The following is a 13,118-nucleotide window of genomic DNA, read 5'->3' on the forward strand; positions in this document are numbered from 1 at the left end:
AATCCTTCAATCGTACGTCTATAAATTCTAAAAAATCTTCCTGTAGAAACGTCATCAATAGATTTGTGAAAAAATATTCCTCTAGGTGTTTTTGTTTTGGTAAACTCAGAAGAAAAAGCTTAATCGAGATGATTTTAAGATAGCGATTGGGCCATTTTTGATGAAGATCCTAATCAGATATTGTTTGAAAAAAATCACCTGGTTTTTTCCGCAATGTCCAACTCACAATCTAACCGAGTGTAAATCAATACTTGTTTGCTTTCATTTTGATGTATCTGAGCGTTCTCCGAATCTTCCAGAATCTCCTTACGGGATCCTAGAGTTCCTTCTGCGATTCTTCCAGCAATTCCTATCAGGAATTGGTATTTCAGGAATTTATTATGGAATTTCATCAAGGATTCCTAATTCCGTGATGATTTCAGGGAATCTTTCCAAGATTGTTCCAAGATTTCCTTCCAGGAATCCTCCAGAAGTTTCTTCCGGAATTTCTCGAGGAATTCTTTCCGGGACTCTTTCTAGAGTTCTTTCGGAGATTCTTCCTAGAGTTCCTATCGGAAACCCTTCAGGAATTAACCTCGGAGCTCTTACATGAGTGTTCCTGGATTTCTCCTTAAGTTTTTTTATTCATTCAGTAGTTTCGGGATTTTTCAATGATTTCTTTCTGGGAAGGAATACCTGAATACTTTAAGAAAGAAACTCCTGGAACAATTCCGTAACTCCTGGAAGAATCTTGGAAGGAATTTCTCAATGGTTCACGGAAGCACTTTCTGGAAGATTATATTGGCAGGAACTCTTGCAGAAATTCCGGAAAGAACTCTAGGAACAATTTCAAAAGAATTTCTTGTAGTATTACCGTAAAGAATCCCTGAATTGACTCCTGGAGAAAGCTCGGATGGAACTTTTAGAAGAATCCTGGAGGGAATTCTTTGAGGAATCCCATAAGGAATTTCTTGATTGGTTTCTCAGGAACTTTTAATTTATTGAGATATCTTTGAAGGAACTCCAGGAGGAATCCCAGAAGGAAATGCTGGAGAAATCCCGGAAAGATTTTTTGCAAGAATCTCGAAGAGAATTCTTTGAAGAATCTTGTAAGAAATTTATTGGAGAATACCGTAATTCCTAAAGGAACTTCTGGAGGAATCCCCGAAGAAACTTTGGAATCCTGTAAGAATCACGGAAAGAATTTTTAGAAGAAACGCTGAAGGAATTCATAAACGAATCACGGAAAGACGTATCGAAGCAACATTCGGAAAGAACACCCTGAGGAATCCCAGAAGAAATTGCTGTGTTCTGTTACTGGACAATCACAAAGCTCTGGAAGAAATTCCTGTATTAATCCCAGAAGGAACACTTCCTGTAAGAAATTCAGTAGATATACCTGAATGAATTCCTGGAAATATTTCGAAACGAACTCCTGGAAGACGATGTTGTTCTTTCCTTCCCTGTTGGGGAAATTAAGCCACTGCGTCCAATAAGTTGAACTTTTGTGGCATGACCCCAACAAACCAACACCATACACGGATCATAACGTAGACGGTGCAACAATACTGCATACTGTTCGAATTGTATCTCGAATGGGTGGTTAAGCACGTCTTATGGTTATGGTTTATGTGGGTCTTCTTAGGATTGTAGAAAAAATAGGACAATATCTTAACTTTCCGTAACTCGCGCAAAACAAACAAAAACCGAGATTTTTTTAACGTATTGTAGGTACAAAAAACAACAGCACGATCACTCGAGGGTTAAATAAATTGCTGCAAAAACATCAGATGAGGTTCAATGATGGTATTATGAGCAGCTTTAAGATAAATCTACAAATCTTTTGAGGAATTAAGCTATTTTTTTAGAAACTGCTGAGCATATATGATGCAAATACTTAAAAAAAATTAGAATATTTCATGAACCAGTCTAATTCCTCACCATGGGTTTCCCTTAATTTTTCTCGCGTGATGTCATTGGAAAACATGCCTAATCCATTGAGTGTGACCTTATCGTTCATGTGCCCTTACTGTTTATTCCTTTTTCATGCTTCAAATGTGTCTCCTTTCCATCACTATCCATCGTATGTCACGTTCCTTTCAAGTTGTGAAATGTTCTACTAAAATATTCGTCTCGAACGCTTTCGGGGTGTGTATGAGAATGAGAACGAAACTCAAACAAGTAGGATTACCCTTGGGACCTTTCTGAGCGAAAGCAAATAAAAAAGTAGAAGCAAACAAACATACTTTCGAACGAACGATGCACTCCCTTGTAATAATGCCAAAAAAACACCACCGGTTACCTTACACAGAGAAAAGCAATTTCTAGTTCAACCTTCAAAACTCTCACTTCATAACGTTGGTGATGGGTTTCTCATACGCTTAAAAAAAATCAATCAAAAACAGCGAACTACCGCGCAAAAGACTCAAAAACCAATCGCTTCGCCCGGCCAGTGTTAGTTAGCTTAAAAAAAGTGTTAAAACAGAAAATCGAATATGCGTCGTAAGAAAACAAAAAGAAAATAACCAGACAACAAAAACTAGTGCAAAAAAATCAAACAATCACAACAAACATACAGACACGTACATCAACCGAATAGGGGAGAAAACTGAGGCTCATGCATGTGCACCGCCACACCCGGAACGTGCATGGCATGCATCATGCAGAGATAAAAAAATGAAGAAAAGAAAAAAACCTAAAGATAAAAGATGAAAGAGCGAGAACCGAAAATTAATAAATTAATAATGATAGTGTGCCGCGCGGCATCACAAATCAGGTCTAATCTCCAATTGAGCGACGGACGGCGGGGTGTTTCTCCATCGCTGCTGGCTCGGTGGCTGGTGAACCCCCGCCACACCCGTACAAAGTGTTGATAATTAAATCACTATAATGAAATTATGCTTCCCGAAAGCGGCGCGGTTTACCACCACCCCGCGTTGCGACCAACCGACCACTATGGGGCTCTGCTCAGTTCAGACTTCAGAGACACACAGCCAGGGAAATTGCATTGGCGCGCGAATAAGTGAAATTGTTGTGTACGCGCGCCGCCGCCGCTTGTTTGGGGTGTCGTTTCTCACGCTTTTTTCGCTATTGTTCGGAATCAGCAGGAGGAAAACTGCATCGATTTGATTGCTCTCTTCTTCACTTTTGGCGGATTATAAACGGATTGTGTAAAGAGATAATTTAAGCGTACCAATTGATACGATGAAAGTTAGCGGTTGAAATCAAAATGGATAATCTGTTGGGGGTAATTCAAGTGCTTATGAAATTTCAGTGTGGAAGGTATTATTAGCTAAATTACTGTTTTTTGGTGATTGAAAAGTGAATTTATCGTTTTTCATGGCGTTTGTTGCAAGCATGACGTCTGTATCAGCATGCATACATAATTTGTGCATTTCGGTATCTATTTTGGTGCTTTAAAGCGAGTAAATTGAAAATTGAATTGTTAATTCTACAATGTAGAAAGTTTAGTATTACTATTATTTCTTTCTCATGAGATTTTCATCCCCAGGCGAGTTAATCTCCTATCAATATTGCGGATTGAATCACCAACAAATATCGAAGAATCCCAGCTTAGCAATATTAGAATTAACTAGAAATAACTTATCTGCTTCAATCACAATCAATTCAATAGAACAATTTGTTGTTTCCACAACTAGTGGTCAATATAACTGAATAATATAAGGTCGAAGACGTTTATCCGGTACTTGAAAACAAATCATCCCGAATAATCAAGTCAAAGTAAGAAGTAAATTTTGAGGGCATAGCATAACTACCGAAAGATTCCTAAAAAAAGCTTTTGGTTGATTCCTACGAGAAACTCCCGAAGGATTTTCAGATGAAACTACTGTGGGATTATCAGAAAGAATTTCTGAAAGAGAATTGGGTTTTTAAATTAAGAAAAATGTATCGATTTTTTGATTTTATACAAAAGAGCACCTTTTTCTGAGCCACTATGATTTTTTTCAGATTTTTAGAACTTTATTTTGGTACCTAAAATCAATTTGAAAGAGATTTTTTCAAATCACCTTTTGACAGCTGGGTAACTGTTTGACAGCTCCACCCAGTACAAAATGCGACGAGGGGTGATTCGACAAATCGCTCCCATACAAACTTCAAATTGATTTTTAAATAGGTTCCCGGGCACCAAAATTCATGAAAATTTGGATTTCGGCTCAGTTTTGCATGCAGATTTAGAATATGGAATTATCTCAACACCGTTAAAGAAGCCAATTCCCAGAAGGAATTCGTGGAAGAATCTCAGTAGAAATTTCTGGAGAAATTCCAATGATGATTCTGGAGGAAATCCAATAGAAGCTCTTGGGAGAATCCAAGAATTAAGTCATGGATGAGTTCCTGAAGAAACTCCTTCGAAATTCCAAGAAAAAGAATATCCTGAGAAAAAAAATACTGCAGAAAACTCAGAAAGAACTCGTAAAGTAATAGCTCTTATAATCCTCTCCGAATAATGCTGAGAAAACTCAGGATTCTGCTGAGAAACCTCTCACGATTCTGTTGAGAATCCATGCAGGATTCTGAAAAGAATCTTCTCATGATTCTGCTTCCTCTCAGGACTCTGTTTACAATCCTCTCTGGATTTTGCTGAAAATCCTCTCAGAATTCTGCTGAAAATCCTCTCAGGATTCAGATAAGAATCCTCTCAGGATTCTGCTGAAAATCTTCAGGACTCTGCTGAAAATCCTTTCAGGCTTCTGCTGAGAATCCTCTCAGGTTTCTACTGAGAATCCTCTCAGGATTCTGCTGAGAATCCTCTCAGGATTCTGCTGAGAATCCTCTCAGGATCCTGCTGAGAATCCTCTCAGGATCCTGCTGAGAATCCTCTCAGGATCCTGCCGAGAATCCTCTCAGGATCCTGCTGAGAATCCTCTCAGGACTCTGCTGAGAATCCTCTCAGGATTCTGCAGAGATTCCTGTCCTGATTTTGAATCCTCCAGGGTTCTGAATCCTCTCAGAATTCTGCTGAAAATCCTCTCAGCATCAGCATTCTGCTGATAATCCTCTCAGGATTCTGCTGAGAATCCTCTCAGGATTCTGCTGAGAATCCTCTCAGGATTCTGCTGAGAATCGTCTCAGTATGCTGCTGAGAATCCTCTCAGGATTCTGCTGAGAATCCTCTCAGGATTCTGCTGAGAATCCTCTCAGGATTCTGCTGAGAATCCTCTCAGGATTCTGCTGAGAATCATCTCAGGATTCTGCTGAGAATCATCTCAGGATTCTGCTGAGAACCCTCTCAGGATTCTGCTGAGAATCCTCTCAGAATTCTGCTGAGAATCCTCTCAGGATTCTGCTGAGAATCCTCTCAGGATTCTGCTGAGAATCCTCTCAGAATTCTGCTGAGAATCCTCTCAGGATTCTGCTGAGAATCCTCTCAGGATTCTGCTGAGAATCCTCTCAGGATTCTGCTGAGAATCCTCTCAGGATTCTGCTGAGAATCCTCTCAGGATTCGGCTGAGCAACCTCTCAGGGTTCGGCTGAGCAACCTCTCAGGATTCGGCTGAGCAACCTCTCAGGATTCTGCTGAGAATCCTCTCAGGATTCTGCTGAAAATCTTCTCAGGATTCTGCTGAGAATCTTCTCAGGATTTTGCTGAAAATCCTCTCAGGATTTTGCTAAGAATCCTCTCAGGATTCTTATAAGCCTCTCAGGATTCTTATGATAAGCCTCTCAGGATTCTAATAGTAATCCGCTCAGAAAATAGCTGAGATTTCTCTCAGGCTTGTACTGAGAACCCTCTCCTGGATTCTGCTGAGAATACTTACAGGATTCTGCTGAGTACCTCCGTCCCGCTGTATTCTGCTGAGCATCTCTCAGGATTCTGCTAAGAATCCTCTCAGGATTCTGCTAAGAATCCTCTCAGGATTCTGCTAAGAATCCTCTCAGGATTCTGCTAAGAATCCTCTCAGGATTCTGCAAAGAATCCTCTCAGGATTCTGCTAAGAATCCTCTCAGTATTCTGCTAAGAGTCTACTCAGGATTCTGCTAAGAATGCTTTCAGAATTCTGCTGAGAATCCTTTCAGGATTCTGTTGAGACTCCTCTCAGAATTCTGCTGAGAATCCTCTCAGGATTCTGCTTAGACTCCACAGGATTCTGCTGAGAATCCTTTCAGGGTTCTGCTTAGACTCCACAGGATTCTGCTGAGAATCCTCTCAGAATTCTGCTGAGAATCCTCTCAGAATTCTGCTGAGAATCCTCTCAGAATTCTGCTGAGAATCCTCTCAAAATTCAGCTTAGAATCCTCTCAGGATTCTGCTGAGAATCCTCTCAGAATTCTGCTGAGAATCCTCTCAGAATTCTGCTGAGAATCCTCCCAGAATTCTGCTGAGAATCCTCTCAGGATTCTGCTGAAACTCATCTCAGGATTCTGCTGAGAATCCTCTTAGGGTCATGCTGAGAATCCTCTAGGTACACTAATAAGAATCTTTTATCTTTGCTGAAAATCTTTTCAGATTTCTGTTGAGAATTCGCTTAGGATACTATTGAGAATCCTTCCAGGATTCTGCTGAGAACTCCCTCAGAATTCTGCTATGAATCCTCTCAGGATTCTGCTTAAATCTTCTACATTAAATCTTCTCAGCATTCTGCTGAAACCCCTCTGAGGATTCTGCTGAGCATTGTATTAGGATTCTATTGAGATTTCTCTCAGGAATCCGGTTAAAATCCTCTCAGGATTCTGCAGAGAATTCCCTCAGAATATTGTTGCAAAACCTCTGTGCTGGTAAGCAAAATCTAAACTCTTGCATAGTATCAAACTGAATATTTCACACTTTGGTAAACATGCTGCTTTCCATAACTGCCTTTTTGACACGAATGCAACAATAGTGGTAAAGTGGTGGTAATTTTGGTGTACTTGAATTTTCAATGCTCTAGCCAGAAGATAGATTTGTTGAAATCCATTTTGAAAAAAAATACTCTTGACGGACGGAATTAGGATCCGTATACAAGTGATCAGAAGTGGTTATGGTATAGGAATACCATTTTGATAAGCATTTAATTAATCTACAATTGAATATAAAGCATTTTAATTTGTTGATTTTCGGTTCACTCTTTCATAGTCCATAAACAATTTTGAAAATCTGGAATGAAATTATCCACCATATCCATATCTGAAAACTAAGTGTCCTAGGATATAGAATGCATTGCAATGTGTAGAATAGAATATAATCGTGAACGCATTCAACCAATAACTCAAAGGCGTTAGGTTCAAAAGAACGAGTCACATAGATACATACTATCAGCAAACATAAAAAGTATGATTCGAAACAGTTGTTAAAAGTTTAAATATTTCTGCTCCAGTAAAACACATTCATTCCACTTTTGTACCTAATATCGTAACGGATGGAAATGGTTTCACGCTTGTAGAAGAGCAACGATATATGGTTGTAGTAAAAAAGTGCTTTTCCGAGTTCCATTTCCATCCGTTCGATGGTTGGTTGCCCTAAGCGACCGGAATCGCCGAAGAGGAAAACCTGTGTGTGTTATTGATTAAAACAGCAAAACACATTAAGCTTATCACTCATTTATTGCCTCCTAATCTCTCTTGTACATGTATCTGATTGTTATATGGTGTTTGTTATGTCGCCACCGTGTACACAAACGCAGCTCTGAAGAGTTCCTGCTCGACTGCAGCCAACAACGAGCATTCGGCGTCGAGTGCGGCTCGCATCGTAGAAGGTTCCCCGTCACTGTCTGGTGAACAGGAAGGTACAGCGGCCTCGTTGCTACGTGCGAAGAGTGATGAGGACGACGAGAGGCCCTTAATTATTCTAGATATGGAAGAATCCCTTTCAGCTGTTGCTAACGAAACACCAGTTGATGCGGATGGGGACGATATGCTGGTGCAGAACTTGTTGAAAGAATTTCTCGATCACTCAGTTGATGATACCGTTCAGTCCACCTCGGAAGACAATGACTCAGAACTTACCGATTTTGAACGGCAAGTTCTAAGTAAGTACATGAAAGAAATGTGTGAACCTGAGATTGCGGACAAATCAGATGCAGTATGTCATCTGACTACGACGGATCATCAACAGGAGCGAGATCCGAAACAGGTGATCGAATTTTCACCTACCCCGGCGACTGTTGATTCAACAGAAAATCCTACGAACGACACAATAGAGTTTGAACAAGATCAAGTTAATAACAATAGCGGTAACATAATTGAAAGCACTTGCTCCACCGCATCTCAAAACGACGAAAACGCCAACAGAATTCGCATCGAACTTTCAAAACTGGAAGCTGAACCTTTGCCCGCGATTCCGGTTGCGAGTGTTTCCTCAGAGTCGACCCCGAATCCAGTCAGCAACGAAACCGATGGCGGCCAGCAGCCATCGTTTGCCATCAGCCCGACGCCAAAGGTTACTAGCGATAATAGCACCACCATCGCCACCGCCACCGCCGCCGCCACCACGATCGTTAACAGTGGCAGCGCTCAATTGGCCAATACTCATAATACCACTAGTACTATCATTAATTGCACCGCTATACCTTCTACTACCAGTACCACTGTTGCTATCACTAACATGAGCAGCACTACTAGCACCTACAATCAGGCCAACAACCGTGGGAACCAAAATTTGCCGCTACAACAAAACCAACAACAACAGCAGCATCTTAGGGAGCAGGAAGAACTTCAGCAACTACAACAACAACAACAGGAACGCAGTCGAGCGATGAGACGAAATTTTTCTGTTTGGGTTGGTGTAACATCGTGTGTCTGGGGCATCTTGATCTATCTAATCAAATCATATACGTAATGTTGCACTTTTTTATATCTTTCTTATCTTGTTTGAGTGTATTTGGTATTTTCCGTTTTCGTTTGTGTTTTTCATTTCTTTTGTTTTATGTTGTTCCTTATTTTAAGTTTATTTGCTTCGAATGCTCGAATGTTTGAACTTTAGTTTGTTTTCCTTTATGAGTTATGTTTAGTTTTCGCGCCTACAATAGATCCCAGCTGCTACGCTTAAGCAAAATTTTGTTTCCTTAATGTTAGATTGGTTGTTTGACTTTTGTCTTAGTTTCCGGTTATATTTACCAGTTTATTTTCTTTTCCTTCCGTTTCTTCCCCCCTAATTTTTTGAAATGCCCACCCGGATTCTGCGTGAGTAATACATATCAATTAGTCGTTATTTTGACCGATTATTCTGTTTTTGGAATCTCACACGGACAATTGATTTTCTATTGGTTTTTGGATGACATTTGCCACGAGACATTAATCACAACGGTCATTGGATTGTATTTCAGAATTGTGATTTCAGAGGTAGATATAATAATTGCTAGGTAAGATTTATCTGCAATTATGGGTAAAATTGCCTAAACCGTATATCATAATTCAGAGAGAAGTATTATTCCAGTATATAAACATGCAATTGCATGATTCGGACCTTCAACTATGGCTTCAACAATTTAAACCATGGTACTATTAAGTTGTTTTTGATTCTTCTTTTTTTTTACGCGAGAGAATTACAAAATAAAGATTTTTATCAATTAGAGACTACGGTTTTGTTAGACACTCCGCCGTCATTATTATTTTGAATATGCAGGATTTTGAGCACAACTGAATCGAGATGATCAAACTATTTTGTAGATTCTCTTCCAATTCTTCGCATATATATGGCTATCGTAATCGGAGATTGTACATGTGATACAGCTTGTTATTTTCATATTTACGGCTGATGTTTTTCGATATTTAAAACATTTGCGTATTCTAAGCACGATTCCTGGTAAATGCCTGTTGAACGCTTTTGTAGGTTGGCTGCTCATAATCTTAAATAGGCTCAGTGTACCAGTTATGGCTATAGTACCTCAAATTCGCCATAGTTGATTTTCAACCTTTAACGATGCAAATCATCAAGAAAAAATATGCGAACAATCGATCACGTTCATAAAAGATGATTGCACTCATTCAAATTTCACATTTTGCTCAAATTATGATAGAAATAAATCATTTTCCTTAAAATTTCGGCTTCTTTGCACCCTATTTCGCCATAGTGTACCAGTTATGGCAAATCCCATAAGGAATACATGTAAATAGTGCGAAGTGGAACCGAAATTAAAAAGTATGTCCATAACTGGTACAGGGTTCCTATCATTGGCACACACCGTTATACAGTGTCGGACAAAACAATAAGACCACCGGTCCTATTTCATACAAAATGGTCAAGTTTGACAATATGGTACTCGGTTTCTAGTTAACCGATTTGGCTGAAATTTTGGCAGCCGACATGGATTTATGGGAATTTTGATTTGTATAAAATTGATTGAGTTCTGTTCACTACTTCCGAAGTTACAGATATACGGTGCGACAAAATTCTGACACCAAATTTTTGTGATGGATATTTGTGGTAAATTTAATAAAAATGTCCTCAAATTTAAATGGCATCCTTAATCTTAGTACTTGTTTATCAATCATCAAGTATCAGATACTCTCATATATAATTTGATAATGGCAATCTGAAAGTGGTCCTATTATTTTGTCGTTTCGTATATCTGTAACTTATGATGTAGTGAGCAGAACTCACTCAATTAAATACAAATCAAAATTCACGTAACTCCGTGGCGGCTGTCAAAATTTCAGCCAAATCGGTTCACTATAAACCGAGCATCACATCGTCAAACTAGACCATTTTGTATGAAAAATGGCTGGTGGTCTTATTGTTTTGTCCGACACTGTAAATAGTAAAAGTGGGTTTGGCCCAGATTTTATATTTTTTTTGTAAAGTATGAAAACAAATCTATCATTTGACATATCGACGACATTCGTCGGTCTTCTTCTTATTTTTGTAGAAGTAGTTTTCCTTAGGTAGTGCGATAACTGGTACAGGCACCCTAATTCTCTTGAAAAGTTCTTTCCAAATAAACCCGTTCTTAGATTTGTGACCATTGTCACATCTTTGTTTGGATGTATAATTTTGAACTTCATAAAGCTAAAATCGAAACAAAGTGCGATTGTCTTTCTCAACTGGAGTTTTGATGGATAACTTTCAGGATCATTGATCGAGGTTTCATAAACAAATTCTTGAAGAATTCTAGGTATACCTAGTCATAGTATGGTCATAGTATAGTCATAGTATGGAGAGTTCATTTGTGGTTTCAATCGACGTTTCAGAGATTCTTGACTTACTACTCGACACGAGTGTTGAGATGTTTTGGGAGATCCTCGGTGAATTGGAAAAGTTTTGTGTTGAGCACTTGAATTGAAATCAGAAGAACACCAGTGCCTAGGCTGACCTACCAGCCACAGACAAACAGACATAACACTGGCAAAATTTCCATCGACCACGCTTTTAACAATCATTTTAAATTGTATTAGTTGTGGTCTTTACAACCAGAGGCGCGCGCATAGTTCTTCCTTGCGTTTGACGTTCCGCACTAGTGCCTTCTGTTGATGTTGCTGCATATGGCAGTGTTTCGTGTTGACCCACCGAGTTCATCTTATCGAAACCCTGAGTCACAATGAGGCTGTTTACTTCAAAAGCAGTCGCGTCTTTGACTACCTGCAGCGACGCCGCGCTAACGCTGTGTACCACAAGCGTGCATTTTTCATGGTGCGTGTACTCAGTATACGACGCGACCGCTCCCGGGTTAACATACAAATTCTTCAAAAGTTTCTTATGAAACGGTTTACAGCCCTAGCATTACCATATGCATGGTGTTTAGTTCTTTTAGGATTGAAAAAAATGAAGAAAAAAACCCTATTCTTGCCGTAACCACCTACAGAGAAACAAAATCCTTCTCTGCTGCCGTATTTAATGGAAAGATAATATAATTTCAAGATAGTAATTGTAGCTATCTCAGCCACATGTCTGTCAAAATATGTTTGTCCTAGACCAGTGCTAAGTACCAGCAGTAGTGTTTTTCGTCAATGGGGCACGTTCGGTGTAGTACTAGATTTGTAGTAATGAGCTGAATTTTAGTATGGTGAGAAGGTCAGTTCTCCGTTTCTGCAATGAAATGGAGCATAAAGCGTGGGTATTATGATTCCTTGCCTAATTTGATGCTGTTTGAGCAAAACTTTGAATAACTATGTTGTTTATGTTGCAAGAAATAGAAAAAACAACAACACTGTTTCCCAAAGTTTTGCTCAAACAGCATCAAATTAGGCAAGGAATCATAATACCCACGCTTTTTGCACCATTTCATTGCATAAACGGAGAATTGACCTTCTCACCATACAAAAATTCAGCTCATTACTACAAATCTAGTACTTCACCGATCTGTCCTATAGGACGCAATCAGTGAAGTACTAGATTGAAAGTAGTGAACTGGATTTTTTTTTCTCCATTCTGCAATGAAATGGTGCAAACAGCGTGGGTTATGATTTCTCGACTAATTTTATGCTGTAGAGTGAAAGTTTGAGTAACTGTGTTATTATATTATGTTTTTCTTGCATTGCAACAACACAGTTACCCAAACTTTTGCTCAAATAGCATAAAATTAGTCAAGAAATTATAATACTTACGCTGTTTGCACCAAGTTATTGCAGAAGTGGAGAATTGAACATCTCACCAGACAAAAATCCAGCTCAGTACTTTCAATCTAAGATTGCGTCCTATTGGTTATAGATTGATTCAGTTATTTCGAAAAAGTGCTCTTAATACCTGCCTCTGCCGCAGTAGTTTGGCACCACTAGCGTAGACACTTTGCCTATTTCGTACTCACTTTCTTAAACAAACACAAGGTTGAAAGTGCGGGCACTTGCCCTTTCTTTCATCCAGCCCTTTCTCATGTTTATCAAGGATAATGAGTGAGAAAAAAGAACAAACTGCCTACGCTAGTGTTCGGCACCCGCTATTTCTCGAAACATAAAAGTTTAACAGGGCTTGCAGCTATTGAGAACCATAATATGTACTCGCAATGTATATTCCACAAGACAAAGTGCCCAAAGCAATAGATCACATTTGAAAAAAATGCACAAAATTGTAACATTATGTTTCTAGAGATCGAGAATAATGTCTACGCAAAAGTAATTCAATATATATTTGTCTTCCAAAACCATCATTGCTAAGCTGAGTTTAAAAAAAAGTATGCTACAAATTCGATCATTCCCGTTTTAGTGCTCCTGTGATCATTTGATGTGAAATACTGCATCATTGATTCAAATCATTTCATTGACCACAA

The 13,118-nt window shown here is 39.1% G+C and overlaps 1 protein-coding gene across 7 annotated transcripts in view; it reads left to right on the forward strand.

Moving 5' to 3' along the window:
• LOC109433178 (serine/threonine-protein kinase Genghis Khan) overlaps nt 1–13,118 on the forward strand; it is a 187,331-nt gene that overhangs the window by 146,236 nt on the left and 27,977 nt on the right. The gene's annotated exons all lie outside the window — the stretch shown is intronic.

Source organism: Aedes albopictus, chromosome 3 (assembly GCF_035046485.1).
Source record: "Aedes albopictus strain Foshan chromosome 3, AalbF5, whole genome shotgun sequence".
Lineage (NCBI taxonomy): Eukaryota > Metazoa > Arthropoda > Insecta > Diptera > Culicidae > Aedes > Aedes albopictus.